This window comes from Ursus arctos, unplaced genomic scaffold (genome assembly GCF_023065955.2).
Source record: "Ursus arctos isolate Adak ecotype North America unplaced genomic scaffold, UrsArc2.0 scaffold_14, whole genome shotgun sequence".
Classification (NCBI taxonomy): Eukaryota; Metazoa; Chordata; class Mammalia; order Carnivora; family Ursidae; genus Ursus; species Ursus arctos.
Window position 1 is genome coordinate 40,088,455 of NW_026622808.1, and position 7,568 is coordinate 40,096,022.

The following is a 7,568-nucleotide window of genomic DNA, read 5'->3' on the forward strand; positions in this document are numbered from 1 at the left end:
ATGGCAGAACTTCCGTGAGCCATCTGTCCCCATTCCCTGACCCGGGTACAGACAGGAGCTGGGTCAAATTGGGGGTACGGACAGCCGTGGGGAAGTGGGGCTGAAGGCATTGTCTGGGCCCCAGCTGGATCATCCCCAAATGGCCTTTTATGCACAAAAAGTACCAGTCTAGTGCCTGGCACAGTGCTCAACAAATGGTAACTGGTATTATTATTATTATTAATTCAGCAGACAGGACTTATTATTATTATTATTATTATTATTATTATTATTATTAATTCAGCAGACAGGACTTGCAGGCTCTGGGCATCTGGGGGCTCGTTCAGCCTTGGCCAGGACCCTGGAAGTTCTTACTATGAAGCACTAGGATGGAAGGGCTCTTACTAGACCACAGGGAGAAATGTGATGAGGTTACCCCTTGTAAACGTGGGGTAGGGATGGGGTCAAAAGAGTCAACCTTTGGAATGACTTGAGTGCCTGCCACCCATCGGGGCGGATCGTGGGCACAGAGCTAGTGCAGGGTGTTGAGGTCGCCATGCTATGCCCGGTGTACCGTGTGGTTACCAGATGCTAAGAAGGATTGGGGGAAATCAGGTAGGGATCAAGGGGCGCGGGGCAACCGCAGCTCCTAACTGCAGAGGTGTTTCACTATTTTAACCAGAGTGGTTGTAGCAGGTGTCCCTGCTGACCCTCAGCCCTTTCGGCTGGGCCAGGGCTGGCGGGAGGAACGGCGGCCCCAGTTCAACCAGGTTTTTGCTGTGTTCCAGGGGACACCATGAAGGACACCAGGGCTCCGACGTATGCCAGGTGCCAGCCCATCTCAAAGACCTTTTACATCAAAAGTAGCGTCTTTCATTTTCCACGGCGAACAGACCAGCTAAGCTGAACTCACTGGGGGTTCAGAGGCTGCTCCTGCCTTTCCCTATAGTCTGTCTGGACCCCGCTGAGCGGAGACACTGCCAGTTCCACCCACCCTCCCTCTGTTCCATCCAGCCCTGCTCCTCTGCTGAGTGTGGGGGGTCGTGCTTTTCTCTACCTCTGGGACTCAGGGTGGCCCACCTGCTGCCTCTTGGATGTCCCCAGGGACCTCAGCTCCCTGCAGAGTCCGCCCCCACCCCCACCAGCAAGGTGTGGGGTGCTAGCCACTGTCCCGGGGGAAACAGCGGAGTCTCCAGGTGCTGCAGCAGCCAAGCTGGGGCAGGGGAGGGACTTGCTAAGATCTTAGGGTGCTAAGTGGAGGAGGGGAGTATCTCTCCCGGTCTTGACTCTCTCTACATTGTCGTGAAGGGACCCACAGCAGAATTGCTTGGTCCCAGTGTATCCCACAGTTTAAGGAGGAAACAGTTTCCATGTTTACTTACTGTTTCTTTCACGGTCCCCCCACTGCCCCCCAAGAACCTGCATGGGTCAGGTTTGTCTCGCTTTTGTAACAAACAGCCACAACATCCCAGTTGCTTTAACCAATAAAGATGTATTTCTTGCAGCACAGTGCGCGCTGATGCTCGGTGGGCAACCTGCCGCACGCTGACCCGGGAGCTGGGCCTCTCCCATCTGGTGGCTCTGGCGTCTCCTAGGGCCTCAAGGTCCTTCCCTGAGTCCTTCTCTATCCAACCGGGGTCAAGGGAAGAGACAGAGAGTCTGCAGAGAGCGCACCCACTCTTAACTGCCTTGACCTGAAACTGACCAATGTCGCTGCCTGTCACGTTCTGTTGCGAGAACACATCACCTGACTTCTTGGTGTGTGAAGGCTGGGAGGGTCGTGTCTCCCCTGGTCTGCCTCTCCGTGCAACTTCACAGAAGAGCTGCAATTGGAGCTCATTTGCCTGGCTTTCCCTCATCAACTTTGGGAAAGTTCTTGAGTGGGAAAGAACAAGAGACAGCACGAGCGAGGGCCAATGTGTGCGTGTGATTCTGCTGGAATTCACACTGCAGCCTTGCACACCAGAGGTGCTTGGCAAGGACCTGCTAAACATAATCAAATACCAAAGAACCCCCTGGATTCCTCTAGGGCCATGTGACTGACCGCAACGACTGTATCCAATAGCTCCTGTGGGTCAGGCCTCGCCTGGGCTCCTGCGGCGAAAGGGGCCACATCTTCTTGGGGCTCATAGCACAGACTGAGAAGGGCTGGGATGGGGGAAGGCGGGCGCTTCGGGAGCACAGAGGAGACACTGGAGTCAGCATGGGGTCTCGGGGCCGGCTTCCCAAGGGAGGTCACTGTTAGTTCTGGCATTAAATGAAATAACGCTCAGAAAATGCCTGGCTAGTGCCTGACTATATATGTGAATTATATGACCGATGATGACGGTGATGTCTGTCAGCGGCAAGTCTGCAGGCTGCTCAGAGGAGGACAGGCTGCCACCAGGGCAGGGCTCTCAGTGGGGATTTTGCAAATAGATCAAGCCCTACTGAAAGTGACTTAAGTGATGATTTTGTCTATTCTCTCAAGGAGGGACTCCGTAGCTAGCATCGTTCCAGAGGCCCGGGGAAGAGATTCATTACAAACAGTGGATGTCCCAGGATGTTAGGGCTTCCTTCTTCGGGGGAATTTATTTATGGATGTATTTAACAAACTCCAGTGTGATATTTGCTATGTACAGGCATTTTTCCAAGGCTGCGCTGTGGTATTCGGTAGTCATAAGACACATGTATCCACTGAGCACTTGAAATGTGTTGTAAGTGTAAAAGACGCATGAAGTTGTGACGATTTAATATGACAAGAAATGTAAAATATCTCATTAATAATTGTTATACTGAGTTACATGCTGAAATGACCAACTTTGTGCATGCTAGGTTAGATAAACCAGGGGTTGGCAGGCTTTCTCTGTAAAGGACTGGCTGTGTATTCCGTTTGTACGCCATCCGGTCTCAACTCCACAGCTGCTCAGCTCTACAGTTGTAGCGTAAAGGCAACCGTAAATAATACATAAGCAAATGGGCGTGGCTGTGTGCCAATAAAACTTTATTTAAAAAAATAAGCAGTGGGCTCCATTCGACCTACTGGCTGTCATTTGCTGACCCCGGGTTAAATAAAACATATTAAAATTACGTTTACTTGTTTATTTTTTTGCTTTTTAAAAATGTGGCTATTAGAAGATTTCAAGTTACATATGGCTCACATGCTATTCCTATTGAACAGGACTGATCGAAGCACTTTATGAGTATTAACTCCAGGGATAACTGTTACCCTGAGGCCGGGGAGGGGGCGGGGAGTGTGTGAATTCTGCTGACAACCTAAAGAAAGCGCGTAAATTGGCTCCTTGGCCTGGCCGCCCACTGCTGAGTGTGGAGTCCAAGAGCCGACTGGCTTGTGGCTGCTTCCTGGGGATATCCGAGCCTGTACCCCCTCTGCAGGTTCATCCTTTGACCAAAGGGAAGTCCTCAGCAAGACCACCAGGTGGTGCTGTCGGACCACAAAGCATGGCGACTGGCCTGCTAGAGTCCTTCCTGAGCTCTATGTCGGGGGCTACAGTTCATTTGCTGTGTGGCCTTGGGGACCTCAATTTTCTCACCTGTAAAATGGGGTCAGACTGGCTTAGTGAAAACATGAACTTTTAAGACAGACTGACCTGATTTAAGCTTTGACTCCACCAGAGCCATGTGATGATGTGCATGGTTCCCAGGCATTTTGCCTTCGTGCATCCCCTCTTCCATAAAAATATTTTAAAAGTTATATTTTACAACTATGTTGGTATAAATACAAATATCTTAATATTATATATTGAAATTTTTTCTTCAACCTAAAACTTCATCTTATTCCTTCTTATTCTGAAAGAAAATATTTGTGTCCCTTAAAAGTATTATGAGCCCTAAACCCTGTGCCTACTGTACCTCATGGAAAAGTCACCCGGGGCTCTACTACTGACCAGCTGTGTGACCAACGGCAAGAGATTTAACTTCTCTGGGCCTCAGTTTCCTCATTTTTAAAATGGAGATGACAACAGACCCCCCTCCCACCTTTTTAGTGCCGTGGTTGGAATTTAATGAGAGGGTGTATGCCATGACTTCTTAAAGCAAGCCCTACAAATGGCAGCTATTATTTCTTCTTATTACTATTATTTATAATCTTTAAGGATGTTTTCAGCTCTAACCTCTGTGAAACTATTAAAATAGCTCAAAAAAGTAAGAATCTCAAAATATGTCAAAAAAAAAAAAAGATTGAAACTTCCAGGCTCCTTGATGGAGGAAGTAGAGGCATTTCCTAGAGAAGATTGTGTCAGCAGAAGGAGTTTTTGCAAATGGCAAACACAGACTTTTCTCCTGCCATTGGGGAACTCATGAGGTAGGAACGTGGGCTTGCACCGACCAGCTGGAGTCTGGGCCAGCTGGGCAGGAACTTGGGAAAGGTGTGTGATTGTGTGCGTGCGTGCGTATGTGCAAAAGTCTGGGGCAGGAGGGTAGAGGGCAAGTTCGAGGTGAGGTTTATCTTTTTTTAGCTGAATTTTAGATCTTGTATCCCTGGGGCCAACCCATTTTATATTCATCAAATATACTTTGAGAAACTTGTATATGCTAGGAAGCGCTGTCAGCTTTTTTTTTAAGAAGGTGCCCAGTGTGGAGCCCAGTGCAGGTCTTGAACTCATGACCCTGTGATCAAGCCCTGAGCTGAGATCAAGAGTCAAACGCTTAACCAACGGAGCCACCCAGGTGCCCCAGCACAATTACTTAATCCCCTATTTGTACCAGCAGAAATCACTCCCTAACTTTGTAAGTTAGGTGTTTCCACCTGGAAGCATTTCTAAAAGAAAAATCACAAGTCTACTACCCAATGTCTACTACTTTGGGCTCAAAAAACCCCTTTTTTTAAAGGATAACAGTGTAAAGGCATTTGCCTTCTTCTCCAAGAGGGCACAGTAATGCCCCCTGAGTTTCATTAACTCCACAAAAACTTTGTGAGCAGTGACTAAGAAGACGCAGCTTTGTCGTCATTGAGGGTGCAGGTGGGGGGGCGGACATTGAACGACTAGCTACTCAGGTGATGAGCGTTAGGAAAGGGACGTCGAGAGCGCCGTGGGAAGATGCAGCGGAGGCCCTAGAAAAAGCCTCCCTGATTGAGATTTAAGCTGAGTTTTGAGGAATGAGAAGAAGTTAGCTAAGCAGATGGGGGTGACCGGGGTGGGGTCACAGCCTGCACAGAAGCCCCGAAGCTGGGGAGAGCATGAAGAATTGAGGAACTAAACGTTGTGGCTTGAATGTACAGATGGTTGAAAATGGAGCTGGAGAGGTAAGTGACGGCCGTGATAAGGACTGGGGTCTTTACCCAGAGAGAAATGGGGAGCCACTGAGGGCTTTAGCAGGGGGGCAATAGCAGGAGATTTGCATTTTAGGAAGTAGATCCTGGTTGTTGGGAGGAGACCAGATCGTAGGGGGTTAGGGTGGGAGTGGTGGGACCCGGAGGCGCCGCCGATGCCATCCAAGGAGAGTCGATGGCTTGGACTACGGCAGCCCCCTTCGCCCTTGGCCCCATGAGGCCTGGTGTTTGTCTGCAGCTCAGTCTCAGCTACGTGGAGACTTTGGGAACCAAGCGATCGTTCGGCTAGAAAATGTTCCGTTTTCCCGTGTTCCATTCAGGGCATGCATTGTTTCCCAGCCCATTTTCTCAGAAGAGTCGTGTGGGCACGTTTGTATATGTGCGTGAAACTGCATGCCCACGTCCTTGTTTCCTCACGATTCCCTTAGTTTTACCAAATTCGGTAGGTTTCCTGAATCCTAAAGCTTGAAACCACTGGTGCCAGAGTCCCGTAGACCATGTTTACCCCCGTTCCTCCCCCAAGATGTGACCTGTGGGTAAGTGACATGGGAATGCGGGCTCCTCACTGTGCCTCTGCCCTCAGGACCACTGGGGTGGATGCCTTGATGGGGAGACTCAGCAGCTGATGCAGGTGGAAACGTCTCTCACCCGCACACCTGCCTTGGCCAGGTCCCTTTGCTCCCTGCAGGAGAGAAGAGGGATGTGGCCTCTAGTCTGTCACCTGTTCCTCTCCTGGCTTGGCAGCTTTATCCTTCCTACTTGCCTTCTCCAACCCAAGGGAAAGATAGGAGCCAGGGCTACTGACTTAGAGAAGCTCCCTGCACCCCCCGACCCCCACCCCACAGGGGCAGGATGAGGAACACTAAACACTAGCACGAACACTAAAGAGGTGTTTCTGTGTTTGAGGCAAGAAAAGGGTGTTGACTAGGCAGAGATAATAACAGGGCCTGGACGGAGGGCATCTCCATGTCTCAAGATTCACTTACTGAAGTACTTTTTGTGGTCAAAGATAAAGAAAAGGAACCTTGGTCTGATTCCTCATATGGCAACAATTCAAAGCATTCAAATGAGAGACCCATGTACCCAAAGACTGAAAAGGGACCGTCCTTATGGAGCAAATCCTATTATTAAAAATAGAGCCTCCATTCGTGGAAGGTTTACTAAGTGCAAGGCACATACTTGATGTTTTACATTCATTACTGTACTTAAACTTGACCTCTGAGGTCGATTCTCTTATTATCCTTGTTTTACACATACGGGAACTGAAGGCGAGCGGGCTGCTCAGCACCCCAGAGCTCGGAGGCGGTGCAGATCATGGCTGCAAAGTAAGCCTGAGTCTGGCATCGCACTCCACCTCTTCTCACTAAGCAGAGCGAGGAGGGTGAGTTTGAGATCGGGTCCCTCAACAAATAATGAAAGAAAAGTCTCATCCTCAGGTCACCTCAGAGCTTGGGAAAAATGCAGGCTCCTGGGGCACCCGAGTGGCTCAGTCGGTGAAGCGTCTGCCTTCGGCTCATGTCATGATCTCAGGGTCCTGGGATCGAGTCCTGTGTTGGGCTCCCTGCTTGGCGGGGAGTCTGCTTGTCCCTCTCCGTCTGCCCCAGCCGCCCTCCTCGTGTGCACGCTCTCGCTCTCTCTAATAAATAAATAAAATCTTTTTTAAAAATGCAGACTCCTGCCCCCACCCCCAAGCTTCTGAGACAGACTCTAGGAGCCTGGGTTCTGGGCATCAGCATGGTAATGGGTCCCCTGGGATTCTGGGGCACACAAATTTCAAACCCTCTGGACAAAGCCAAAGCTGAAAGGGTGTGTACAACCAGGGTATACCCTCCTTCCCCAAAAAGGCACAAGAGTTCCTTGCCCCACCAGACCAGGCGACCCAGAGGGATGGGAGCGTGTCTGTGGTTCTGTTAGGTTGAAAGAAGCAGCCTCACTCTGTCTCCTCTTGCCTGGCAGAGTGTGCCTGGGATGAGAGCTGGCAGGTGCCCGTGGCTCCAGTAAGCTGCTCCAGCACAGGGACAGAGGGATGTGTTGTCACCAAGGAGGCCACAGGGTGGCCAAGACCAGCTCGGAGGCATTGCCAAGCTCACTTCGTGTCTGGCCCACTTTCCCCCACCAAGCGCAGGGCTCTTGTCCCCACTGCGCTGCTGGCCTTTAGGACAAAAGGATGACCCTCTCCTCCAGAATGAGCTCATTTGGGAATTGCCTGCTTGACCATTTTGGACCTGGGAAACTGGGCCAGTGAGCCCTGCTCAGAAGAGGGGGTGACAGAAGCTTTACAGGCTTGCCACCTCCCCCACCAATTCCAACAAGACCT